We start from the raw sequence: 27944 nt of genomic DNA on the forward strand, positions 1-27944 counted from the left end.
GTGGTGGATGATGAATGGTGTATAGTTCATAATCAGGATGTCTGGGCCCGATGGTCAGAGTATACAGAGTTAAAAGATGTTGTAATGGAGTATACAATCTGTACGGGTAGCAGTCGTGTATTGCATCTTCACGGATTGTGTGAACCAACGGTGGGTGTTCTTTGTTCATCCTGTTATTTATATATTCTTTTCGCAATGCCTCTAGGTGAAGTGTTATATGTGGAAAACTTATTCGTGTATATAAGAGTCGAGTTGGGCTTGGTAGTTTGATTCTGTATGCCAGTCGACATGCATGTCTCTCTATGATTTGTAGTCGTTCATAGAACGAGTCCTCTGCTGAGAGCCATGCTGTGTGTCCATACGTAAGTACGGGCCGAAGAAAGGCCAGATAGGTATTTAGGAGGATGTTTGCTCGAAGTCCCCAATTCGTGCCTACAAGTCTCTTCATCAGCTGTAGTCTGTTTTTGGCTTTCTTTTTGATGTTCTGCAGGTGTGGTGTCCATGTTAGTTTTGTGTCAAATATGACACCAAGGTATTTGACGCTGTTGGTAGGTATTATGCGTGTGCCACGGATCTTAAGATCTAACAGACTTGGATTTCTTTGTATCCGTGAGCGACATCCTGTAGGAAGAAATATTATGGCTTGAGTTTTTGCGCTATTTATGGTGAGTCTCCAAGTGTCGCACCATCGTTGAAATACATTAATAGCTGGTTGCATAATGCGATTTATTGCTTGAATTGTAGAACCACAAGCCAGTAGAGCTGTATCATCAGCGTATTGGTATGTTGACACCTGAGAGAATGTTGGCATATCTGCGACATAAAGTAAGTAGAGCAGTGGAGATAAAACCGATCCTTGCGGTACTCCGGCGTTCAAGAAGATAGGGTGAGACATGTTGTTATTTATTGTTACATATGCCATTCGGTTGGTAAGAAAGTTGAAAATTAAACGAATGTAACAGAGAGGAAGGCGAAACTTATGCAGTTTATATATGAGGCCGGTGTGCCACACTTTATCGAATGCCTTTTCAAGATCGAATAGTATTAAACAAGAGGGTTTAGATGTATTGTACTGGTTGTAGATTCGATTTGAGAGTCTTAGTAGGTTATCCAAGACGCTAAAGTGTGGCCTAAATCCGGCTTGGTGGATCGGGAGAAAATTATTTGACGATAAGTGAGAGTGTAATCGGCGGACTAAAATTTTTTCAAGGATTTTGCTGAGTATTGATGTTAGTTGTATAGGTCTATAGCATTTTGGATCTGTACGATCTTTATCAGGTTTCGGAAACATGAGTACTTTCGACACTTTCCATTCGACAGGGTAATATCCAGTGCGAAGGATTAAGTTGTATATCAAGGCGAGAAATGACAACATTGCTAGTGGAGCTTTCTTTATCAAAACATATGTTATGGAATCAAACCCTGGGGCAGTGTTTCTTTTGTTTCGGACTGCGTTTGTTATATCATCTGTGGTAATTAAAGTAGTAAGAGGGTGATTTGCGTTGGTAGCATGATGAGGGCTGGGTTGCAGTTGTCTATTTTCAGGATGTACCTTCCTTGTTATTTGAGATTCTAATCTGCTATTAGGAGCAAGTGGAAGCGGAGGAGTAAATGTGTCTTGGAGAATTTGTGCAAATTCATTTGCCTTTTCGTAATCATTTGTAAGAGCTTGTTGTTGTGAGAGAAGAGGATACGTAGTACTTGTATGTTTTCCTGTAAGCATATGAAATCGTTTCCAGAATTTGCTAGGATGGCTTTCAGCATCAAGGTGATTGCAAGTGTCGATCCACTGACGTTGTTTGTGTGCCTTTATGTAGTTATGGACAGTTCTTATCCATTGACGGTGAACTCGCAGACATTCAGGATTCCTTGTTTGTACATATTCCCGATAGGCACGACGTGATGCAGTCACTAGATGAAGGTATTTAGGTGGTAGTTTAGGTTTAAAACTGTTCACAGTTATCTGTGGTATATGTGTACTTGCTGCTTGTTTGACTTCTGTCGTGATGTTTTCTACAGCCTTATCTAGCTCGTTAGAGTTCGTTGGAGGGGTGAAATTTTGAAAGACAGTGGAGAGATCTTCTCGATAACCTTCCCAATTTGCTCTGTTATAATCATAGATCCGCTTTGGAGGAACCTGTTTGTGTTGAGTATAGTGGTGCACTGGTAGAGTTATTTTAATTGGTGCATGATCACTTCCTATCGGTGCTAGGACTTCTATGTTAATTTTGTCAGCTAAGGAAGGTGATACAAAAACTACATCGGGGGTTGTGTTACTCTCTGGACGAGTTGCAGATGGTAAATCTTGAAATATACCTGTAGTATTGTTATCGATGGTAGTGTGGAAAGCTGTTCGTTCTGCATTTGTTCGGCTATGTATATTAATATCAGCTAGTATGAAGTAGTGACGGTATGTAGAAGCGATATAAAGAAAGAAGTCCGTAGGTAGAGGGCTAGTGGGTCGTATATATACAGTAGCCAATGTCACATTTATACTTTTGAGATAAAGTGTAGCAATTGAATATTCTTGGTATGGAAATTGAGGTGGTAATATATTTGTTCTATAGGGAAATTTTGGCTTGATCCCCAGGGCTACTCCACCACATAATCGTTGCGCCGTTGTAGGACCAGGTGTATGTAGCAAGGAATACCTGGGTATGTAAAGGGGTGTGGCTTTGGGGATACGGGTTTCATTCAGTGCAAAGAAATGAATGTCTTCTTCCAGGAGAAGTTCCTGGAATATAGCTTTATGTTTCGGTAGAGAACGGATGTTCATAAATAGGAAATTATAATGTATATATCCCGCCATAATTGTATGAATAACAGTTAGGTTTCTAAACTTCAGTTTCCAGTGGTACAATTTGAAAATGTACATGTGGACCAGAATATGTAGCGAACAGGTGGACTCGAAAAAGAGTCTTAGCTGTCTGTACTATCTGTTGTAATATATGTTGGCGTAGAAATGGGTGGATATTTTGGAGGGTTAATGTTTGAAATCTAAGTAGATCTTCAACAGTCACTGGTTGTTTCAGAGAGTTCTGTGGTGGAGTTGTAGTATCCATAGTTCTTAATGGTACAGTTAGGTCAGGGCGTGAGGCTTCGGGGTTTGGGCGTGCCGCACAACGGTAACTATATGAGGGATGATCCTGTTTGCACGTGTTACATTTGGGTGGTGCATTCAGATTTGTGCACTCTTTAGTCGTGTGTTGGCCAGAACAATAGCCACAGATAGGTGTTTCGGGGCAATTTGCCGTAGTGTGGACGTTGTATTTCTGGCAGCGTTCACATCGTAACGGAAGAGGTGCCCTTGAATGCGATGGTTCAACCCTGTGTCGTTGGCGATATATATAAGCCCCTTCATGAAGTAAGCGATCGATTGTGCTGGAACAGTCTGTTATTACTCGCATCAGGTAAGTTGGTCCGTTGTTGTTTTGGATTCGAACGCATTTTATAACTTCATGCCCTTCCAAACGTAGTTCTTCTAATACTTCTTGGTCAGCGAGTTCTGGATCTACGCCTTTAATAACGACTGACATATGAGGTGGTTTGTTTGGGGGTGGTGATTGTTTGGCAGTTTTGGGTGTCAGTTGGGATAGAGCAGCCTGTGGTCCAAAAATTTCGAACGAAACTTTGTTTCTCAAGGTGGATAGAAATTGCGGATCTCTGGATTTGATAATGATGCCATTTCTGGTGAATATAATTTGTTCTATTGTGCTCGGGGGAGGTATTTTTGTAACTGTTGAAGGAGCAACTTAGGAGTTCTGTACTTGGGGTCGTAATTTTGTAGTAGGAAGTTGTAGACAGTGGGATTTTCTTCAGTTCGGTCATCAATTTGTGTGGTATCTCTGGGATTTAACTTTGGATTGCGTGTTTGTTCTTGATATTTTTGTTTCTTTTGTAGTTGAAGAGGAGATCGAGAGCGATCCCTGGGTGTTTTTGAATCGGCTGAAGTGCTTCTTGAGTTGCCTCGGTCTTGTTTTTGGATTATCCTGCCTCGAGAGTTTGCACCCCCAACTTGTTGGGGGAGCCCTTTATGCATGGTGAGCGAAGGGAGGCAACCTAGTAATCCTTTTCGAAGACGAAACAATTAGGAGACAGAGTTATTTCAGGTGTTACAAAAATAAGCAAAGTACAAGGTGCGCAAACGTGGATTGTAGCACAGTTCGCTTCTAGTTAAGCAGAGTACAAAGTGCTGCAAACGTGGATTGTAGCACAGTTCGCTTCCAGTTAAGCTAGGTACAAAGTGCTGCAAACGTGGATTGTAGCACAGTTCGCTTCCAGTTAAGCAGAATACAAAGTGCTGTAAACGTGGATTGCAGCACAGTTCGCGATGCACAATCAAGGCTTCAGTTGTCACCGTTAGGTTTCCACCTTGATTCTCGGGGATTGGGCCTCCCCGGATGCCATGATGTTTCCATGCCACCAAATTTTCCTAGCCTATGTTGCAGTTCTATTCACTGCTCATGGGAACGTGTAGGTTCCGTAGGAAATTGCTGTTTTACTTGTTGAAACATAAAACCTCGTTTTGTGTAATTTTCGTTTCTTAAAACGAGAGAATAAGGATATAAATTCGTGCCGATTTCTAATTTGCGTCATGTGCAAGGACCAACGTACACAAATGATAAACCGACAGCAAATTCTGCCATCTCTCGGCCACCATTTCAACTAGTGGGAACTTGTACTTTGGCAACAAATTCCATTTCACGAAGAATTTTCAGTTTACCTGTTCTCATATGCAAGACTATTACACTTTCGGGTTTCTCCCACAGGCATGCTTAATAATGTTTCGTAAAGAAACCAAACCGAAGCAAGAAAGAAAATTACCGCAGTTATTTCGGTTGTGACGGGTCACTTTCATGTCATGCGATTCTTGCACGTATATATGTAGTGATGGAATCTCGAAATTTAGTATAGATTGGGCAATAGCCATGAATATAAAACAAGATAGTTCCGTGGAAATTACTTAACGTAATAATTCTCGGCATCAAAGCAAGTTACATTTCGACAATTGTAAATGAGAGAGAAAGAAATAAGTAAAAGGAATTTTGTGTTCCAAAATTTCCTATCATACGCTAACGACTTCTTTTTCACAATGTTACTTCCATACAGGGTTGGCAAATTTGTGTTCTTTTGTTTGTTTTAACATGCTTTTAATGTTGATTTGTCGAAAAGGATATATTTTTTTAAAAAAATAAAACTTTTAAACAAAATGCCAAGATGACATTTTTTTAAGAATAATGAAAAATAATGTATTTGTGGAACATCCAAGGATTGATTGTGTTCATATTACAAGCAAACGCTTGACTGACTTCTTAAATACACATTTATGTTAGTCTTAAATCTCGCCTGTACGCTGTTCGAGAAGCTCCAACTAATCCAAAGTTTCCAGGCCCCACTGAGTCCAAGTGGTAACTTCTGATTAATTATCATCGTGAATGGATCTAAATCTTAAACATCTGCATAAATCATAGCCATGAATTTTAAACGTGGCCCACGGTATTCATCACCATATGTGTGTTATTTGATGTACATTTTGAACCACTGAGCAGATTCTAATGCACAATAAAGAGAATGATACTCATTTAAAGAAAACGCGTAGTTACAAAACACACAAATAATCACAAACTATCAAACGTCAAGTATCAAAATGTGTTTTAAACAAATCTGAAAAGAAACATGTTTCAAACGCTTTGTTTAAACATTTGAAATAAACAAAGAAATATGTTTTAAACGGAGAAAACATATTGTTTAAAACAATTTGTTTTGATCATGCTAACTCTGTTTCCATACAATCCTCCCTGTGAAGTCATTTCCATGTTCGGCTTCGTTGTGAAATGACAAGAGCATTTGGAAAATTAGCAGCAAGCGCCCATACAGATCCTCCTGCCTGCAAATTTCAGAAGGTGAGAGATTATCAAGTTGAGCAAGAGCACACATTTCCACCTACAGTTTTCGTTGTGTTTGCTAATCGGGCTCAGTTTGTACCAAGCCTTTATAAAAAATAATATTAGACTCGTTTGTTGTTCCCCTCCACGTAAATCTATAGTAAAATGCGAAAGATTTTTGCGTATGAAGGGAAACCAGAGTTGTTTCCAGGCCACCAATTTTTCCTAGCCTATGTTGCAGTTCTATTCACTGCTCATGGGAACGTGTAGGTTCCGTAGGAAATTGCTGTTTTACTTGTTGAAACATAAAACCTCGTTTTGTGTGATTTTCGTTTCTTAAAACGAGAGAATAAGGATATAAATCCGTGCCGATTTCTAATTTGCGTCATGTGCACGGACCAACGTACACAAATGATAAACCGACAGCAAATTCTGCCATCTCTCGGCCACCATTTCAACTAGTGGGAACTTGAACTTTGGCAACAAATTCCATTTCACAAAGAATTTTCAGTTTACCTGTTCTCATATACAAGACTATTACACTTTCGGGTTTCTCCCACAGGCATGCTTAATAATGTTTCGTAAAGAAACCAAACCGAAGCAAGAAAGAAAATTACCGCAGTTATTTCGGTTGTGACGGTTCACTTTCATGTCATGCGATTCTTGCACGTATATATGTAGTGATGAAATCTCGAGATTTAGTATAGATTGGGCAATAGCCATGAATATAAAACAAAATAGTTCTGTGGAAATTACTTAACGTAATAATTCTCGGCATCAAAGCAAGTTACATTTCGACAATTGTAAATTAGAGAGAAAGAAATAAGTAAAAGGAATTTTGTGTTCCAAAATTTCCTATCATACGCTAACGACTCCTTTTTCACAATGTTACTTCCATACAGGGTTGGCAAATTTGTGTTCCTTTGTTTGTTTTAACATGCTTTTAATGTTGATTTGTCGAAAAGGATATATATTTTTTAAAAAATAAAACTTTTAAACAAAATGCCAAGATGACATTTTTTAAGAATAATGAAAAATAATGTATCTGTAGAACATCCAAGGATTGATTGTGTTCATATTACAAGCAAACGCTTGACTAACTTCTTAAAATACACATTTATGTTAGTCTTAAATCTCGCCTATACGCTGTTCGAGAAGCTCCAACTAATCCACAGTTTCCAGGCCCCACTGAGTCCAAGTGGTAGCTTCTGATTAATTATCATCGTGAATGGATCTAAATCTTAAACATCTGCATAAATCATAGCCATGAATTTTAAACGTGGGCCACGGTATTCATCACCATATGTGTGTTATTTGATGTACATTTTGAACCACTGAGCAGATTCTAATGCACAATGAAGAGAATGATACTCATTTAAAGAAAACGCGTAGTTACAAAACACACAAATAATCATAAACTATCAAACGTCATGTATCAAAATGTGTTTTAAACAAATCTGAAAAGAAACCTGTTTCAAACGCTTTGTTTAAACATTTGAAATAAACAAAGAAATATGTTTTAAACGAAGAAAACATATTGTTTAAAGCACTTTGTTTTGATCATGCTAACTGTGTTTCCATACAATCCCCCCTGTGAAGTCATTTCCATGTTTTGCTTCGTTGTGAAATGACAAGAGCATTTGGAAATTTAGCAGCAAGCGGACATACAGATCCTCCTGCCTGCAAATTTCAGAAGGTGAGAGATTATCAAGCTGAGCAAGAGCACACATTTCCACCTACAGTTTTCGTTGTGTTTGCTAATCGGGCTCAGTTTGTACCAAGCCTTTATAAAAAATAATATTAGACTCGTTTGTTGTTCCCCTCCACGGAAATCTTTAGTAAAAGGCGAAAGATTTTTGCGTATGAAGGGAAACCAGAGTTGTTTCCATGCCACCAAATTTTCCTAGCCTATGTTGCAGTTCTATTCACTGCTCATGGGAACGTGTAGGTTCCGTAGGAAATTGCTGTTTTACTTGTTGAAACATAAAACCTCGTTTTGTGTGATTTTCGTTTCTTGAAACGAGAGAATAAGGATATAAATTCGTGCCGATTTCTAATTTGCGTCATGTGCACGGACCAACGTACACAAATGATAAACCGACAGCAAATTCTGCCATCTCTCGGCCACCATTTCAACTAGTGGGAACTTGTACTTTGGCAACAAATTCCATTTCACGAAGAATTTTCAGTTTACCTGTTCTCATATGCAAGACTATTACACTTTCGGGTTTCTCCCACAGGCATGCTTAATAATGTTTCGTAAAGAAACCAAACCGAAGCAAGAAAGCAAATTACCGCAGTTATTTCGGTTGTGACGGGTCACTTTCATGTCATGCGATTCTTGCACGTATATATGTAGTGATGGAATCTCGAAATTTAGTATAGATTGGGCAATAGCCATGAATATAAAACAAGATAGTTCCGTGGAAATTACTTAACGTAATAATTCTCGGCATCAAAGCAAGTTACATTTCGACAATTGTAAATTAGAGAGAAAGAAATAAGTAAAAGGAATTTTGTGTTCCAAAATTTTATTTCATACGCTAACGACTTCTTTTTCACAATGTTACTTCCATACAGGGTTGGCAAATTTGTGTTCTTTTGTTTGTTTTAACATGCTTTTAATGTTGATTTGTCGAAAAGGATATATTTTTTTAAAAAAATAAAACTTTTAAACAAAATGCCAAGATGACATTTTTTTAAGAATAATGAAAAATAATGTATTTGTGGAACATCCAAGGATTGATTGTGTTCATATTACAAGCAAACGCTTGACTAACTTCTTAAATACACATTTATGTTAGTCTTAAATCTCGCCTGTACGCTGTTCGAGAAGCTCCAACTAATCCAAAGTTTCCAGGCCCCACTGAGTCCAAGTGGTAACTTCTGATTAATTATCATCGTGAATGGATCTAAATCTTAAACATCTGCATAAATCATAGCCATGAATTTTAAACGTGGCCCACGGTATTCATCACCATATGTGTGTTATTTGATGTACATTTTGAACCACTGAGCAGATTCTAATGCACAATAAAGAGAATGATACTCATTTAAAGAAAACGCGTAGTTACAAAACACACAAATAATCACAAACTATCAAACGTCAAGTATCAAAATGTGTTTTAAACAAATCTGAAAAGAAACATGTTTCAAACGCTTTGTTTAAACATTTGAAATAAACAAAGAAATATGTTTTAAACGGAGAAAACATATTGTTTAAAACACTTTGTTTTGATCATGCTAACTCTATTTCCATACAATCCTCCCTGTGAAGTCATTTCCATGTTCGGCTTCGTTGTGAAATGACAAGAGCATTTGGAAAATTAGCAGCAAGCGCCCATACAGATCCTCCTGCCTGCAAATTTCAGAAGGTGAGAGATTATCAAGCTGAGCAAGAGCACACATTTCCACCTACAGTTTTCGTTGTGTTTGCTAATCGGGCTCAGTTTGTACCAAGCCCTTATAAAAAATAATATTAGACTCGTTTGTTGTTCCCCTCTACGTAAATCTATAGTAAAATGCGAAAGATTTTTGCGTATGAACGGAAACCAGAGTTGTTTCCAGGCCACCAATTTTTCCTAGCCTATGTTGCAGTTCTATTCACTGCTCATGGGAACGTGTAGGTTCCGTAGGAAATTGCTGTTTTACTTGTTGAAACATAAAACCTCGTTTTGTGTGATTTTCGTTTCTTAAAACGAGAGAATAAGGATATAAATCCGTGCCGATTTCTAATTTGCGTCATGTGCACGGACCAACGTACACAAATGATAAACCGACAGCAAATTCTGCCATCTCTCGGCCACCATTTCAACTAGTGGGAACTTGAACTTTGGCAACAAATTCCATTTCACAAAGAATTTTTAGTTTACCTGTTCTCATATACAAGACTATTACACTTTCGGGTTTCTCCCACAGGCATGCTTAATAATGTTTCGTAAAGAAACCAAACCGAAGCAAGAGAGAAAATTACCGCAGTTATTTCGGTTGTGACGGTTCACTTTCATGTCATGCGATTCTTGCACGTATATATGTAGTGATGAAATCTCGAAATTTAGTATAGATTGGGCAATAGCCATGAATATAAAACAAGATAGTTCCGTGGAAATTACTTAACGTAATAATTCTCGGCATCAAAGCAAGTTACATTTCGACAATTGTAAATTAGAGAGAAAGAAATAAGTAAAAGGAATTTTGTGTTCCAAAATTTCCTATCATACGCTAACGACTCCTTTTTCACAATGTTACTTCCATACAGGGTTGGCAAATTTGTGTTCCTTTGTTTGTTTTAACATGCTTTTAATGTTGATTTGTCGAAAAGGATATATTTTTTTAAAAAAATAAAACTTTTAAACAAAATGCCAAGATGACCTTTTTTTAAGAATAATGAAAAATAATGTATCTGTAGAACATCCAAGGATTGATTGTGTTCATATTACAAGCAAACGCTTGACTAACTTCTTAAAATACACATTTATGTTAGTCTTAAATCTCGCCTATACGCTGTTCGAGAAGCTCCAACTAATCCACAGTTTCCAGGCCCCACTGAGTCCAAGTGGTAGCTTCTGATTAATTATCATCGTGAATGGATCTAAATCTTAAACATCTGCATAAATCATAGCCATGAATTTTAAACGTGGGCCACGGTATTCATCACCATATGTGTGTTATTTGATATACATTTTGAACCACTGAGCAGATTCTAATGCACAATGAAGAGAATGATACTCATTTAAAGAAAACGCGTAGTTACAAAACACACAAATAATCATAAACTATCAAACGTCATGTATCAAAATGTGTTTTAAACAAATCTGAAAAGAAACCTGTTTCAAACGCTTTGTTTAAACATTTGAAATAAACAAAGAAATATGTTTTAACGAAGAAAACATATTGTTTAAAGCACTTTGTTTTGATCATGCTAACTCTGTTTCCATACAATCCCCCCTGTGAAGTCATTTCCATGTTCGGCTTCGTTGTGAAATGACAAGAGCATTTGGAAATTTAGCAGCAAGCGCACATACAGATCCTCCTGCATGCAAATTTCAGAAGGTGAGAGATTATCAAGCTGAGCAAGAGCACACATTTCCACCTACAGTTTTCGTTGTGTTTGCTAATCGGGCTCAGTTTGTACCAAGCCTTTATAAAAAATAATATTAGACTCGTTTGTTGTTCCCCTCCACGGAAATCTTTAGTAAAAGGCGAAAGATTTTTGCGTATGAAGGGAAACCAGAGTTGTTTCCAGGCCACCAATTTTTCCTAGCCTATGTTGCAGTTCTATTCACTGCTCATGGGAACGTGTAGGTTCCGTAGGAAATTGCTGTTTTACTTGTTGAAACATAAAACCTCGTTTTGTGTAATTTTCGTTTCTTAAAACGAGAGAATAAGGATATAAATCCGTGCCGATTTCTAATTTGCGTCATGTGCACGGACCAACGTACACAAATGATAAACCGACAGCAAATTCTGCCATCTCTCGGCCACCATTTCAACTAGTGGGAACTTGTACTTTGGCAACAAATTCCATTTCACGAAGAATTTTCAGTTTACCTGTTCTCATATGCAAGAATCTTACACTTTCGGGTTTCTCCCACAGGCATGCTTAATAATGTTTCGTAAAGAAACCAAACCGAAGCAAGAAAGCAAATTACCGCAGTTATTTCGGTTGTGACGGGTCACTTTCATGTCATGCGATTCTTGCACGTATATATGTAGTGATGGAATCTCGAAATTTAGTATAGATTGGGCAATAGCCATGAATATAAAACAAGATAGTTCCGTGGAAATTACTTAACGTAATAATTCTCGGCATCAAAGCAAGTTACATTTCGACAATTGTAAATGAGAGAGAAAGAAATAAGTAAAAGGAATTTTGTGTTCCAAAATTTTATTTCATACGCTAACGACTTCTTTTTCACAATGTTACTTCCATACAGGGTTGGCAAATTTGTGTTCTTTTGTTTGTTTTAACATGCTTTTAATGTTGATTTGTCGAAAAGGATATATTTTTTTAAAATAATAAAACTTTTAAACAAAATGCCAAGATGACATTTTTTTAAGAATAATGAAAAATAATGTATTTGTGGAACATCCAAGGATTGATTGTGTTCATATTACAAGCAAACGCTTGACTAACTTCTTAAATACACATTTATGTTAGTCTTAAATCTCGCCTGTACGCTGTTCGAGAAGCTCCAACTAATCCAAAGTTTCCAGGCCCCACTGAGTCCAAGTGGTAACTTCTGATTAATTATCATCGTGAATGGATCTAAATCTTAAACATCTGCATAAATCATAGCCATGAATTTTAAACGTGGCCCACGGTATTCATCACCATATGTGTGTTATTTGATGTACATTTTGAACCACTGAGCAGATTCTAATGCACAATAAAGAGAATGATACTCATTTAAAGAAAACGCGTAGTTACAAAACACACAAATAATCACAAACTATCAAACGTCAAGTATCAAAATGTGTTTTAAACAAATCTGAAAAGAAACATGTTTCAAACGCTTTGTTTAAACATTTGAAATAAACAAAGAAATATGTTTTAAACGGAGAAAACATATTGTTTAAAACACTTTGTTTTGATCATGCTAACTCTATTTCCATACAATCCTCCCTGTGAAGTCATTTCCATGTTCGGCTTCGTTGTGAAATGACAAGAGCATTTGGAAAATTAGCAGCAAGCGCCCATACAGATCCTCCTGCCTGCAAATTTCAGAAGGTGAGAGATTATCAAGCTGAGCAAGAGCACACATTTCCACCTACAGTTTTCGTTGTGTTTGCTAATCGGGCTCAGTTTGTACCAAGCCTTTATAAAAAATAATATTAGACTCGTTTGTTGTTCCCCTCTACGTAAATCTATAGTAAAATGCGAAAGATTTTTGCGTATGAACGGAAACCAGAGTTGTTTCCAGGCCACCAATTTTTCCTAGCCTATGTTGCAGTTCTATTCACTGCTCATGGGAACGTGTAGGTTCCGTAGGAAATTGCTGTTTTACTTGTTGAAACATAAAACCTCGTTTTGTGTGATTTTCGTTTCTTAAAACGAGAGAATAAGGATATAAATCCGTGCCGATTTCTAATTTGCGTCATGTGCAGGGACCAACGTACACAAATGATAAACCGACAGCAAATTCTGCCATCTCTCGGCCACCATTTCAACTAGTGGGAACTTGAACTTTGGCAACAAATTCCATTTCACAAAGAATTTTCAGTTTACCTGTTCTCATATACAAGACTATTACACTTTCGGGTTTCTCCCACAGGCATGCTTAATAATGTTTCGTAAAGAAACCAAACCGAAGCAAGAAAGAAAATTACCGCAGTTATTTCGGTTGTGACGGTTCACTTTCATGTCATGCGATTCTTGCACGTATATATGTAGTGATGAAATCTCGAAATTTAGTATAGATTGGGCAATAGCCATGAATATAAAACAAGATAGTTCCGTGGAAATTACTTAACGTAATAATTCTCGGCATCAAAGCAAGTTACATTTCGACAATTGTAAATTAGAGAGAAAGAAATAAGTAAAAGGAATTTTGTGTTCCAAAATTTCCTATCATACGCTAACGACTCCTTTTTCACAATGTTACTTCCATACAGGGTTGGCAAATTTGTGTTCCTTTGTTTGTTTTAACATGCTTTTAATGTTGATTTGTCGAAAAGGATATATTTTTTTAAAAAAATAAAACTTTTAAACAAAATGCCAAGATGACCTTTTTTTAAGAATAATGAAAAATAATGTATCTGTAGAACATCCAAGGATTGATTGTGTTCATATTACAAGCAAACGCTTGACTAACTTCTTAAAATACACATTTATGTTAGTCTTAAATCTCGCCTATACGCTGTTCGAGAAGCTCCAACTAATCCACAGTTTCCAGGCCCCACTGAGTCCAAGTGGTAGCTTCTGATTAATTATCATCGTGAATGGATCTAAATCTTAAACATCTGCATAAATCATAGCCATGAATTTTAAACGTGGGCCACGGTATTCATCACCATATGTGTGTTATTTGATGTACATTTTGAACCACTGAGCAGATTCTAATGCACAATGAAGAGAATGATACTCATTTGAAGAAAACGCGTAGTTACAAAACACACAAATAATCATAAACTATCAAACGTCATGTATCAAAATGTGTTTTAAACAAATCTGAAAAGAAACCTGTTTCAAACGCTTTGTTTAAACATTTGAAATAAACAAAGAAATATGTTTTAACGAAGAAAACATATTGTTTAAAGCACTTTGTTTTGATCATGCTAACTCTGTTTCCATACAATCCCCCCTGTGAAGTCATTTCCATGTTCGGCTTCGTTGTGAAATGACAAGAGCATTTGGAAATTTAGCAGCAAGCGCACATACAGATCCTCCTGCATGCAAATTTCAGAAGGTGAGAGATTATCAAGCTGAGCAAGAGCACACATTTCCACCTACAGTTTTCGTTGTGTTTGCTAATCGGGCTCAGTTTGTACCAAGCCTTTATAAAAAATAATATTAGACTCGTTTGTTGTTCCCCTCCACGGAAATCTCTAGTAAAAGGCGAAAGATTTTTGCGTATGAAGGGAAACCAGAGTTGTTTCCAGGCCACCAATTTTTCCTAGCCTATGTTGCAGTTCTATTCACTGCTCATGGGAACGTGTAGGTTCCGTAGGAAATTGCTGTTTTACTTGTTGAAACATAAAACCTCGTTTTGTGTAATTTTCGTTTCTTAAAACGAGAGAATAAGGATATAAATCCGTGCCGATTTCTAATTTGCGTCATGTGCACGGACCAACGTACACAAATGATAAACCGACAGCAAATTCTGCCATCTCTCGGCCACCATTTCAACTAGTGGGAACTTGTACTTTGGCAACAAATTCCATTTCACGAAGAATTTTCAGTTTACCTGTTCTCATATGCAAGACTCTTACACTTTCGGGTTTCTCCCACAGGCATGCTTAATAATGTTTCGTAAAGAAACCAAACCGAAGCAAGAAAGCAAATTACCGCAGTTATTTCGGTTGTGACGGGTCACTTTCATGTCATGCGATTCTTGCACGTATATATGTAGTGATGGAATCTCGAAATTTAGTATAGATTGGGCAATAGCCATGAATATAAAACAAGATAGTTCCGTGGAAATTACTTAACGTAATAATTCTCGGCATCAAAGCAAGTTACATTTCGACAATTGTAAATTAGAGAGAAAGAAATAAGTAAAAGGAATTTTGTGTTCCAAAATTTTATTTCATACGCTAACGACTTCTTTTTCACAATGTTACTTCCATACAGGGTTGGCAAATTTGTGTTTTTTTGTTTGTTTTAACATGCTTTTAATGTTGATTTGTCGAAAAGGATATATTTTTTTAAAAAAATAAAACTTTTAAACAAAATGCCAAGATGACATTTTTTTAAGAATAATGAAAAATAATGTATTTGTGGAACATCCAAGGATTGATTGTGTTCATATTACAAGCAAACGCTTGACTAACTTCTTAAATACACATTTATGTTAGTCTTAAATCTCGCCTGTACGCTGTTCGAGAAGCTCCAACTAATCCAAAGTTTCCAGGCCCCACTGAGTCCAAGTGGTAACTTCTGATTAATTATCATCGTGAATGGATCTAAATCTTAAACATCTGCATAAATCATAGCCATGAATTTTAAACGTGGCCCACGGTATTCATCACCATATGTGTGTTATTTGATGTACATTTTGAACCACTGAGCAGATTCTAATGCACAATAAAGAGAATGATACTCATTTAAAGAAAACGCGTAGTTACAAAACACACAAATAATCACAAACTATCAAACGTCAAGTATCAAAATGTGTTTTAAACAAATCTGAAAAGAAACATGTTTCAAACGCTTTGTTTAAACATTTGAAATAAACAAAGAAATATGTTTTAAACGGAGAAAACATATTGTTTAAAACACTTTGTTTTGATCATGCTAACTCTATTTCCATACAATCCTCCCTGTGAAGTCATTTCCATGTTCGGCTTCGTTGTGAAATGACAAGAGCATTTGGAAAATTAGCAGCAAGCGCCCATACAGATCCTCCTGCCTGCAAATTTCAGAAGGTGAGAGATTATCAAGCTGAGCAAGAGCACACATTTCCACCTACAGTTTTCGTTGTGTTTGCTAATCGGGCTCAGTTTGTACCAAGCCTTTATAAAAAATAATATTAGACTCGTTTGTTGTTCCCCTCTACGTAAATCTATAGTAAAATGCGAAAGATTTTTGCGTATGAACGGAAACCAGAGTTGTTTCCAGGCCACCAATTTTTCCTAGCCTATGTTGCAGTTCTATTCACTGCTCATGGGAACGTGTAGGTTCCGTAGGAAATTGCTGTTTTACTTGTTGAAACATAAAACCTCGTTTTGTGTGATTTTCGTTTCTTAAAACGAGAGAATAAGGATATAAATCCGTGCCGATTTCTAATTTGCGTCATGTGCACGGACCAACGTACACAAATGATAAACCGACAGCAAATTCTGCCATCTCTCGGCCACCATTTCAACTAGTGGGAACTTGAACTTTGGCAACAAATTCCATTTCACAAAGAATTTTCAGTTTACCTGTTCTCATATACAAGACTATTACACTTTCGGGTTTCTCCCACAGGCATGCTTAATAATGTTTCGTAAAGAAACCAAACCGAAGCAAGAAAGAAAATTACCGCAGTTATTTCGGTTGTGACGGTTCACTTTCATGTCATGCGATTCTTGCACGTATATATGTAGTGATGAAATCTCGAGATTTAGTATAGATTGGGCAATAGCCATGAATATAAAACAAAATAGTTCTGTGGAAATTACTTAACGTAATAATTCTCGGCATCAAAGCAAGTTACATTTCGACAATTGTAAATTAGAGAGAAAGAAATAAGTAAAAGGAATTTTGTGTTCCAAAATTTCCTATCATACGCTAACGACTCCTTTTTCACAATGTTACTTCCATACAGGGTTGGCAAATTTGTGTTCCTTTGTTTGTTTTAACATGCTTTTAATGTTGATTTGTCGAAAAGGATATATATTTTTTAAAAAATAAAACTTTTAAACAAAATGCCAAGATGACATTTTTTAAGAATAATGAAAAATAATGTATCTGTAGAACATCCAAGGATTGATTGTGTTCATATTACAAGCAAACGCTTGACTAACTTCTTAAAATACACATTTATGTTAGTCTTAAATCTCGCCTATACGCTGTTCGAGAAGCTCCAACTAATCCACAGTTTCCAGGCCCCACTGAGTCCAAGTGGTAGCTTCTGATTAATTATCATCGTGAATGGATCTAAATCTTAAACATCTGCATAAATCATAGCCATGAATTTTAAACGTGGGCCACGGTATTCATCACCATATGTGTGTTATTTGATGTACATTTTGAACCACTGAGCAGATTCTAATGCACAATGAAGAGAATGATACTCATTTAAAGAAAACGCGTAGTTACAAAACACACAAATAATCATAAACTATCAAACGTCATGTATCAAAATGTGTTTTAAACAAATCTGAAAAGAAACCTGTTTCAAACGCTTTGTTTAAACATTTGAAATAAACAAAGAAATATGTTTTAAACGAAGAAAACATATTGTTTAAAGCACTTTGTTTTGATCATGCTAACTGTGTTTCCATACAATCCCCCCTGTGAAGTCATTTCCATGTTTTGCTTCGTTGTGAAATGACAAGAGCATTTGGAAATTTAGCAGCAAGCGGACATACAGATCCTCCTGCCTGCAAATTTCAGAAGGTGAGAGATTATCAAGCTGAGCAAGAGCACACATTTCCACCTACAGTTTTCGTTGTGTTTGCTAATCGGGCTCAGTTTGTACCAAGCCTTTATAAAAAATAATATTAGACTCGTTTGTTGTTCCCCTCCACGGAAATCTTTAGTAAAAGGCGAAAGATTTTTGCGTATGAAGGGAAACCAGAGTTGTTTCCATGCCACCAAATTTTCCTAGCCTATGTTGCAGTTCTATTCACTGCTCATGGGAACGTGTAGGTTCCGTAGGAAATTGCTGTTTTACTTGTTGAAACATAAAACCTCGTTTTGTGTGATTTTCGTTTCTTGAAACGAGAGAATAAGGATATAAATTCGTGCCGATTTCTAATTTGCGTCATGTGCACGGACCAACGTACACAAATGATAAACCGACAGCAAATTCTGCCATCTCTCGGCCACCATTTCAACTAGTGGGAACTTGTACTTTGGCAACAAATTCCATTTCACGAAGAATTTTCAGTTTACCTGTTCTCATATGCAAGACTATTACACTTTCGGGTTTCTCCCACAGGCATGCTTAATAATGTTTCGTAAAGAAACCAAACCGAAGCAAGAAAGCAAATTACCGCAGTTATTTCGGTTGTGACGGGTCACTTTCATGTCATGCGATTCTTGCACGTATATATGTAGTGATGGAATCTCGAAATTTAGTATAGATTGGGCAATAGCCATGAATATAAAACAAGATAGTTCCGTGGAAATTACTTAACGTAATAATTCTCGGCATCAAAGCAAGTTACATTTCGACAATTGTAAATTAGAGAGAAAGAAATAAGTAAAAGGAATTTTGTGTTCCAAAATTTTATTTCATACGCTAACGACTTCTTTTTCACAATGTTACTTCCATACAGGGTTGGCAAATTTGTGTTCTTTTGTTTGTTTTAACATGCTTTTAATGTTGATTTGTCGAAAAGGATATATTTTTTTAAAAAAATAAAACTTTTAAACAAAATGCCAAGATGACATTTTTTTAAGAATAATGAAAAATAATGTATTTGTGGAACATCCAAGGATTGATTGTGTTCATATTACAAGCAAACGCTTGACTAACTTCTTAAATACACATTTATGTTAGTCTTAAATCTCGCCTGTACGCTGTTCGAGAAGCTCCAACTAATCCAAAGTTTCCAGGCCCCACTGAGTCCAAGTGGTAACTTCTGATTAATTATCATCGTGAATGGATCTAAATCTTAAACATCTGCATAAATCATAGCCATGAATTTTAAACGTGGCCCACGGTATTCATCACCATATGTGTGTTATTTGATGTACATTTTGAACCACTGAGCAGATTCTAATGCACAATAAAGAGAATGATACTCATTTAAAGAAAACGCGTAGTTACAAAACACACAAATAATCACAAACTATCAAACGTCAAGTATCAAAATGTGTTTTAAACAAATCTGAAAAGAAACATGTTTCAAACGCTTTGTTTAAACATTTGAAATAAACAAAGAAATATGTTTTAAACGGAGAAAACATATTGTTTAAAACACTTTGTTTTGATCATGCTAACTCTATTTCCATACAATCCTCCCTGTGAAGTCATTTCCATGTTCGGCTTCGTTGTGAAATGACAAGAGCATTTGGAAAATTAGCAGCAAGCGCCCATACAGATCCTCCTGCCTGCAAATTTCAGAAGGTGAGAGATTATCAAGCTGAGCAAGAGCACACATTTCCACCTACAGTTTTCGTTGTGTTTGCTAATCGGGCTCAGTTTGTACCAAGCCTTTATAAAAAATAATATTAGACTCGTTTGTTGTTCCCCTCTACGTAAATCTATAGTAAAATGCGAAAGATTTTTGCGTATGAACGGAAACCAGAGTTGTTTCCAGGCCACCAATTTTTCCTAGCCTATGTTGCAGTTCTATTCACTGCTCATGGGAACGTGTAGGTTCCGTAGGAAATTGCTGTTTTACTTGTTGAAACATAAAACCTCGTTTTGTGTGATTTTCGTTTCTTAAAACGAGAGAATAAGGATATAAATCCGTGCCGATTTCTAATTTGCGTCATGTGCACGGACCAACGTACACAAATGATAAACCGACAGCAAATTCTGCCATCTCTCGGCCACCATTTCAACTAGTGGGAACTTGAACTTTGGCAACAAATTCCATTTCACAAAGAATTTTCAGTTTACCTGTTCTCATATACAAGACTATTACACTTTCGGGTTTCTCCCACAGGCATGCTTAATAATGTTTCGTAAAGAAACCAAACCGAAGCAAGAAAGAAAATTACCGCAGTTATTTCGGTTGTGACGGTTCACTTTCATGTCATGCGATTCTTGCACGTATATATGTAGTGATGAAATCTCGAAATTTAGTATAGATTGGGCAATAGCCATGAATATAAAACAAGATAGTTCCGTGGAAATTACTTAACGTAATAATTCTCGGCATCAAAGCAAGTTACATTTCGACAATTGTAAATTAGAGAGAAAGAAATAAGTAAAAGGAATTTTGTGTTCCAAAATTTCCTATCATACGCTAACGACTCCTTTTTCACAATGTTACTTCCATACAGGGTTGGCAAATTTGTGTTCCTTTGTTTGTTTTAACATGCTTTTAATGTTGATTTGTCGAAAAGGATATATTTTTTTAAAAAAATAAAACTTTTAAACAAAATGCCAAGATGACCTTTTTTTAAGAATAATGAAAAATAATGTATCTGTAGAACATCCAAGGATTGATTGTGTTCATATTACAAGCAAACGCTTGACTAACTTCTTAAAATACACATTTATGTTAGTCTTAAATCTCGCCTATACGCTGTTCGAGAAGCTCCAACTAATCCACAGTTTCCAGGCCCCACTGAGTCCAAGTGGTAGCTTCTGATTAATTATCATCGTGAATGGATCTAAATCTTAAACATCTGCATAAATCATAGCCATGAATTTTAAACGTGGGCCACGGTATTCATCACCATATGTGTGTTATTTGATGTACATTTTGAACCACTGAGCAGATTCTAATGCACAATGAAGAGAATGATACTCATTTGAAGAAAACGCGTAGTTACAAAACACACAAATAATCATAAACTATCAAACGTCATGTATCAAAATGTGTTTTAAACAAATCTGAAAAGAAACCTGTTTCAAACGCTTTGTTTAAACATTTGAAATAAACAAAGAAATATGTTTTAACGAAGAAAATATATTGTTTAAAGCACTTTGTTTTGATCATGCTAACTCTGTTTCCATACAATCCCCCCTGTGAAGTCATTTCCATGTTCGGCTTCGTTGTGAAATGACAAGAGCATTTGGAAATTTAGCAGCAAGCGCACATACAGATCCTCCTGCATGCAAATTTCAGAAGGTGAGAGATTATCAAGCTGAGCAAGAGCACACATTTCCACCTACAGTTTTCGTTGTGTTTGCTAATCGGGCTCAGTTTGTACCAAGCCTTTATAAAAAATAATATTAGACTCGTTTGTTGTTCCCCTCCACGGAAATCTCTAGTAAAAGGCGAAAGATTTTTGCGTATGAAGGGAAACCAGAGTTGTTTCCAGGCCACCAATTTTTCCTAGCCTATGTTGCAGTTCTATTCACTGCTCATGGGAACGTGTAGGTTCCGTAGGAAATTGCTGTTTTACTTGTTGAAACATAAAACCTCGTTTTGTGTAATTTTCGTTTCTTAAAACGAGAGAATAAGGATATAAATCCGTGCCGATTTCTAATTTGCGTCATGTGCACGGACCAACGTACACAAATGATAAACCGACAGCAAATTCTGCCATCTCTCGGCCACCATTTCAACTAGTGGGAACTTGTACTTTGGCAACAAATTCCATTTCACGAAGAATTTTCAGTTTACCTGTTCTCATATGCAAGACTCTTACACTTTCGGGTTTCTCCCACAGGCATGCTTAATAATGTTTCGTAAAGAAACCAAACCGAAGCAAGAAAGCAAATTACCGCAGTTATTTCGGTTGTGACGGGTCACTTTCATGTCATGCGATTCTTGCACGTATATATGTAGTGATGGAATCTCGAAATTTAGTATAGATTGGGCAATAGCCATGAATATAAAACAAGATAGTTCCGTGGAAATTACTTAACGTAATAATTCTCGGCATCAAAGCAAGTTACATTTCGACAATTGTAAATTAGAGAGAAAGAAATAAGTAAAAGGAATTTTGTGTTCCAAAATTTTATTTCATACGCTAACGACTTCTTTTTCACAATGTTACTTCCATACAGGGTTGGCAAATTTGTGTTTTTTTGTTTGTTTTAACATGCTTTTAATGTTGATTTGTCGAAAAGGATATATTTTTTTAAAAAAATAAAACTTTTAAACAAAATGCCAAGATGACATTTTTTTAAGAATAATGAAAAATAATGTATTTGTGGAACATCCAAGGATTGATTGTGTTCATATTACAAGCAAACGCTTGACTAACTTCTTAAATACACATTTATGTTAGTCTTAAATCTCGCCTGTACGCTGTTCGAGAAGCTCCAACTAATCCAAAGTTTCCAGGCCCCACTGAGTCCAAGTGGTAACTTCTGATTAATTATCATCGTGAATGGATCTAAATCTTAAACATCTGCATAAATCATAGCCATGAATTTTAAACGTGGCCCACGGTATTCATCACCATATGTGTGTTATTTGATGTACATTTTGAACCACTGAGCAGATTCTAATGCACAATAAAGAGAATGATACTCATTTAAAGAAAACGCGTAGTTACAAAACACACAAATAATCACAAACTATCAAACGTCAAGTATCAAAATGTGTTTTAAACAAATCTGAAAAGAAACATGTTTCAAACGCTTTGTTTAAACATTTGAAATAAACAAAGAAATATGTTTTAAACGGAGAAAACATATTGTTTAAAACACTTTGTTTTGATCATGCTAACTCTATTTCCATACAATCCTCCCTGTGAAGTCATTTCCATGTTCGGCTTCGTTGTGAAATGACAAGAGCATTTGGAAAATTAGCAGCAAGCGCCCATACAGATCCTCCTGCCTGCAAATTTCAGAAGGTGAGAGATTATCAAGCTGAGCAAGAGCACACATTTCCACCTACAGTTTTCGTTGTGTTTGCTAATCGGGCTCAGTTTGTACCAAGCCTTTATAAAAAATAATATTAGACTCGTTTGTTGTTCCCCTCTACGTAAATCTATAGTAAAATGCGAAAGATTTTTGCGTATGAACGGAAACCAGAGTTGTTTCCAGGCCACCAATTTTTCCTAGCCTATGTTGCAGTTCTATTCACTGCTCATGGGAACGTGTAGGTTCCGTAGGAAATTGCTGTTTTACTTGTTGAAACATAAAACCTCGTTTTGTGTGATTTTCGTTTCTTAAAACGAGAGAATAAGGATATAAATCCGTGCCGATTTCTAATTTGCGTCATGTGCAGGGACCAACGTACACAAATGATAAACCGACAGCAAATTCTGCCATCTCTCGGCCACCATTTCAACTAGTGGGAACTTGAACTTTGGCAACAAATTCCATTTCACAAAGAATTTTCAGTTTACCTGTTCTCATATACAAGACTATTACACTTTCGGGTTTCTCCCACAGGCATGCTTAATAATGTTTCGTAAAGAAACCAAACCGAAGCAAGAAAGAAAATTACCGCAGTTATTTCGGTTGTGACGGTTCACTTTCATGTCATGCGATTCTTGCACGTATATATGTAGTGATGAAATCTCGAAATTTAGTATAGATTGGGCAATAGCCATGAATATAAAACAAGATAGTTCCGTGGAAATTACTTAACGTAATAATTCTCGGCATCAAAGCAAGTTACATTTCGACAATTGTAAATTATAGAGAAAGAAATAAGTAAAAGGAATTTTGTGTTCCAAAATTTCCTATCATACGCTAACGACTCCTTTTTCACAATGTTACTTCCATACAGGGTTGGCAAATTTGTGTTCCTTTGTTTGTTTTAACATGCTTTTAATGTTGATTTGTCGAAAAGGATATATTTTTTTAAAAAAATAAAACTTTTAAACAAAATGCCAAGATGACATTTTTTTAAGAATAATGAAAAATAATGTATCTGTAGAACATCCAAGGATTGATTGTGTTCATATTACAAGCAAACGCTTGACTAACTTCTTAAATACACATTTATGTTAGTCTTAAATCTCGCCTATACGCTGTTCGAGAAGCTCCAACTAATCCACAGTTTCCAGGCCCCACTGAGTCCAAGTGGTAGCTTCTGATTAATTATCATCGTGAATGGATCTAAATCTTAAACATCTGCATAAATCATAGCCATGAATTTTAAACGTGGGCCACGGTATTCATCACCATATGTGTGTTATTTGATGTACATTTTGAACCACTGAGCAGATTCTAATGCACAATGAAGAGAATGATACTCATTTAAAGAAAACGCGTAGTTACAAAACACACAAATAATCATAAACTATCAAACGTCATGTATCAAAATGTGTTTTAAACAAATCTGAAAAGAAACCTGTTTCAAACGCTTTGTTTAAACATTTGAAATAAACAAAGAAATATGTTTTAACGAAGAAAACATATTGTTTAAAGCACTTTGTTTTGATCATGCTAACTCTGTTTCCATACAATCCCCCCTGTGAAGTCATTTCCATGTTCGGCTTCGTTGTGAAATGACAAGAGCATTTGGAAATTTAGCAGCAAGCGCACATACAGATCCTCCTGCATGCAAATTTCAGAAGGTGAGAGATTATCAAGCTGAGCAAGAGCACACATTTCCACCTACAGTTTTCGTTGTGTTTGCTAATCGGGCTCAGTTTGTACCAAGCCTTTATAAAAAATAATATTAGACTCGTTTGTTGTTCCCCTCCACGTAAATCTTTAGTAAAAGGCGAAAGATTTTTGCGTATGAACGGAAACCAGAGTTGTTTCCAGGCCACCAATTTTTCCTAGCCTATGTTGCAGTTCTATTCACTGCTCATGGGAACGTGTAGGTTCCGTAGGAAATTGCTGTTTTACTTGTTGAAACATAAAACCTCGTTTTGTGTGATTTTCGTTTCTTAAAACGAGAGAATAAGGATATAAATCCGTGCCGATTTCTAATTTGCGTCATGTGCACGGACCAACGTACACAAATGATAAACCGACAGCAAATTCTGCCATCTCTCGGCCACCATTTCAACTAGTGGGAACTTGAACTTTGGCAACAAATTCCATTTCACGAAGAATTTTCAGTTTACCTGTTCTCATATGCAAGACTATTACACTTTCGGGTTTCTCCCACAGGCATGCTTAATAATGTTTCGTAAAGAAACCAAACCGAAGCAAGAAAGCAAATTACCGCAGTTATTTCGGTTGTGACGGTTCACTTTCATGTCATGCGATTCTTGCACGTATATATGTAGTGATGAAATCTCGAAATTTAGTATAGATTGGGCAATAGCTATGAATATAAAACAAGATAGTTCCGTGGAAATTACTTAACGTAATAATTCTCGGCATCAAAGCAAGTTACATTTCGACAATTGTAAATTAGAGAGAAAGAAATAAGTAAAAGGAATTTTGTGTTCCAAAATTTCCTATCATACGCTAACGACTCCTTTTTCACAATGTTACTTCCATACAGGGTTGGCAAATTTGTGTTCCTTTGTTTGTTTTAACATGCTTTTAATGTTGATTTGTCGAAAAGGATATATTTTTTTAAAAAAATAAAACTTTTAAACAAAATGCCAAGATGACATTTTTTTAAGAATAATGAAAAATAATGTATCTGTAGAACATCCAAGGATTGATTGTGTTCATATTACAAGCAAACGCTTGACTAACTTCTTAAAATACACATTTATGTTAGTCTTAAATCTCGCCTATACGCTGTTCGAGAAGCTCCAACTAATCCACAGTTTCCAGGCCCCACTGAGTCCAAGTGGTAGCTTCTGATTAATTATCATCGTGAATGGATCTAAATCTTAAACATCTGCATAAATCATAGCCATGAATTTTAAACGTGGGCCACGGTATTCATCACCATATGTGTGTTATTTGATGTACATTTTGAACCACTGAGCAGATTCTAATGCACAATGAAGAGAATGATACTCATTTAAAGAAAACGCGTAGTTACAAAACACACAAATAATCATAAACTATCAAACGTCATGTATCAAAATGTGTTTTAAACAAATCTTAAAAGAAACATGTTTCAAACGCTTTGTTTAAACATTTGAAATAAACAAAGAAATATGTTTTAAACGAAGAAAACATATTGTTTAAAGCACTTTGTTTTGATCATGCTAACTCTGTTTCCATACAATCCCCCCTGTGAAGTCATTTCCATGTTCGGCTTCGTTGTGAAATGACAAGAGCATTTGGAAATTTAGCAGCAAGCGCACATACAGATCCTCCTGCCTGCAAATTTCAGAAGGTGAGAGATTATCAAGCTGAGCAAGAGCACACATTTCCACCTACAGTTTTCGTTGTGTTTGCTAATCGGGCTCAGTTTGTACCAAGCCTTTATAAAAAATAATATTAGACTCGTTTGTTGTTCCCCTCCACGGAAATCTTTAGTAAAAGGCGAAAGATTTTTGCGTATGAAGGGAAACCAGAGTTGTTTCCATGCCTTTTTTTTTTTTTTTTTTTTTCGTTCATCCGTTTAGAGGGTTATGTCCCTCTCTTCGGTACGTGCTGATACTTTTAAATATATAATAATAATAATAGATAGGCTAAGTGCACTTTTTCTATTTTTGGAATTATGAAATGAACACTAACCTGGTCTTGAAATGACCTTGGATTTTCATGCTATATTATATAACACCCTACTTTCATTCTTATGTTAGTAAATAAATACCCTTTCTTGTAGTTTGATTATTAGTTGCAATATGAAGGGTATAAATGTGGTCGTAGTTGTGGTGGATGATGAATGGTGTATAGTACATAATCAGGATGTCTGGGCCCGATGGTCAGAGTATACAGAGTTAAAAGATGTTGTAATGGAGTATACAATCTGTACGGGTAGCAGTCGTGTATTGCATCTTCACGGATTGTGTGAACCAACGGTGGGTGTTCTTTGTTCATCCTGTTATTTATATATTCTTTTCGCAATGCCTCTAGGTGAAGTGTTATATGTGGAAAACGTATTTGTGTATATAAGAGTCGAGTTGGACTTGGTAGTTTGATTCTGTATGCCAGTCGACATGCATGTCTCTCTATGATTTGTAGTCGTTCATAGAACGAGTCCTCTGCTGAGAGCCATGCTGTGTGTCCATACGTAAGTACGGGCCGAAGAAAGGCCAGATAGGTATTTAGGAGGATGTTTGCTCGAAGTCCCCAGTTCGTGCCGACAAGTCTCTTCATCAGCTGTAGTCTGTTTTTGGCTTTCTTTTTGATGTTCTGCAGGTGTGGTGTCCATGTTAGTTTTGTGTCAAATATGACACCAAGGTATTTGACGCTGTTGGTAGGTATTATGCGTGTGCCACGGATCTTAAGATCTAACAGACTTGGATTTCTTTGTATCCGTGAGCGACATCCTGTAGGAAGAAATATTATGGCTTGAGTTTTTGCGCTATTGATGGTGAGTCTCCAAGTGTCGCACCATCGTTGAAATACATTAATAGTTGGTTGCATAATGCGATTTATTGCTTGAATTGTAGAACCACAAGCCAGTAGAGCTGTATCATCAGCGTATTGGTATGTTGACACCTCAGAGAATGTTGGCATATCTGCGACATAAAGTAAGTAGAGCAGTGGAGATAAAACCGATCCTTGCGGTACTCCGGCGTTCAAGAAGATAGGGTGAGACATATTGTTATTTATTGTTACATATGCCATTCGGTTGGTAAGAAAGTTGAAAATTAAACGAATGTAACAGAGAGGAAGGCGAAACTTATGCAGTTTATATATGAGGCCGGTGTGCCACACTTTATCGAATGCCTTTTCAAGATCGAATAGTATTAAACAAGAGGGTTTAGATGTATTGTACTGGTTGTAGATTCGATTTGAGAGTCTTAGTAGGTTATCCAAGACGCTAAAGTGTGGCCTAAATCCGGCTTGGTGTATCGGGAGAAAATTATTTGACAATAAGTGAGAGTGTAATCGGCGGACTAAAATTTTTTCAAGGATTTTGCTGAGTATTGATGTTAGTTGTATAGGTCTATAGCATTTTGGATCTGTACGATCTTTATCAGGTTTCGGAAACATGAGTACTTTCGACACTTTCCATTCGACAGGGTAATATCCAGTGCGAAGGATTAAGTTGTATATCAAGGCGAGCAATGACAACATTGCTAGTGGAGCTTGCTTTATCAAAACATATGTTATGGAATCAAACCCT

General features: G+C 36.5%; 13 non-coding genes across 13 annotated transcripts; all 13 read right to left on the reverse strand.

Annotated features, from left to right (window-relative positions):
• Nucleotides 1-5971: 5971 nt before the first annotated feature.
• LOC145997854 (U5 spliceosomal RNA) lies at nucleotides 5972-6089 on the reverse strand. The gene has a single exon (XR_014443242.1). It is a non-coding gene; the product is annotated as a U5 spliceosomal RNA (small nuclear RNA).
• A 1560-nt stretch (nucleotides 6090-7649) lies between these two features.
• Nucleotides 7650-7767, reverse strand: LOC145997531 (U5 spliceosomal RNA). Its single transcript, XR_014442934.1, has one exon. It is a non-coding gene; the product is annotated as a U5 spliceosomal RNA (small nuclear RNA).
• Nucleotides 7768-9327: 1560 nt separating this feature from the next.
• Nucleotides 9328-9445, reverse strand: LOC145997863 (U5 spliceosomal RNA). The gene has a single exon (XR_014443251.1). It is a non-coding gene; the product is annotated as a U5 spliceosomal RNA (small nuclear RNA).
• A 1560-nt stretch (nucleotides 9446-11005) lies between these two features.
• LOC145997532 (U5 spliceosomal RNA) lies at nucleotides 11006-11123 on the reverse strand. The gene has a single exon (XR_014442935.1). It is a non-coding gene; the product is annotated as a U5 spliceosomal RNA (small nuclear RNA).
• A 1560-nt stretch (nucleotides 11124-12683) lies between these two features.
• LOC145997866 (U5 spliceosomal RNA) lies at nucleotides 12684-12801 on the reverse strand. Its single transcript, XR_014443252.1, has one exon. It is a non-coding gene; the product is annotated as a U5 spliceosomal RNA (small nuclear RNA).
• A 1560-nt stretch (nucleotides 12802-14361) lies between these two features.
• Nucleotides 14362-14479, reverse strand: LOC145997695 (U5 spliceosomal RNA). The gene has a single exon (XR_014443091.1). It is a non-coding gene; the product is annotated as a U5 spliceosomal RNA (small nuclear RNA).
• A 1560-nt stretch (nucleotides 14480-16039) lies between these two features.
• Nucleotides 16040-16157, reverse strand: LOC145997867 (U5 spliceosomal RNA). Its single transcript, XR_014443253.1, has one exon. It is a non-coding gene; the product is annotated as a U5 spliceosomal RNA (small nuclear RNA).
• Nucleotides 16158-17717: 1560 nt separating this feature from the next.
• Nucleotides 17718-17835, reverse strand: LOC145997533 (U5 spliceosomal RNA). The gene has a single exon (XR_014442936.1). It is a non-coding gene; the product is annotated as a U5 spliceosomal RNA (small nuclear RNA).
• Nucleotides 17836-19395: 1560 nt separating this feature from the next.
• LOC145997868 (U5 spliceosomal RNA) lies at nucleotides 19396-19513 on the reverse strand. The gene has a single exon (XR_014443254.1). It is a non-coding gene; the product is annotated as a U5 spliceosomal RNA (small nuclear RNA).
• Nucleotides 19514-21073: 1560 nt separating this feature from the next.
• On the reverse strand, nucleotides 21074-21191 carry LOC145997696 (U5 spliceosomal RNA). Its single transcript, XR_014443092.1, has one exon. It is a non-coding gene; the product is annotated as a U5 spliceosomal RNA (small nuclear RNA).
• A 1560-nt stretch (nucleotides 21192-22751) lies between these two features.
• On the reverse strand, nucleotides 22752-22869 carry LOC145997870 (U5 spliceosomal RNA). Its single transcript, XR_014443256.1, has one exon. It is a non-coding gene; the product is annotated as a U5 spliceosomal RNA (small nuclear RNA).
• A 1559-nt stretch (nucleotides 22870-24428) lies between these two features.
• Nucleotides 24429-24546, reverse strand: LOC145997814 (U5 spliceosomal RNA). The gene has a single exon (XR_014443204.1). It is a non-coding gene; the product is annotated as a U5 spliceosomal RNA (small nuclear RNA).
• Nucleotides 24547-26107: 1561 nt separating this feature from the next.
• On the reverse strand, nucleotides 26108-26225 carry LOC145997534 (U5 spliceosomal RNA). Its single transcript, XR_014442937.1, has one exon. It is a non-coding gene; the product is annotated as a U5 spliceosomal RNA (small nuclear RNA).
• Nucleotides 26226-27944: the final 1719 nt, after the last annotated feature.

The sequence above is a fragment of the Lepisma saccharinum genome, chromosome 13 (genome assembly GCF_977018435.1).
Source record: "Lepisma saccharinum chromosome 13, izLepSacc3.1, whole genome shotgun sequence".
In the NCBI taxonomy this organism is placed as follows: Eukaryota; Metazoa; Arthropoda; class Insecta; order Zygentoma; family Lepismatidae; genus Lepisma; species Lepisma saccharinum.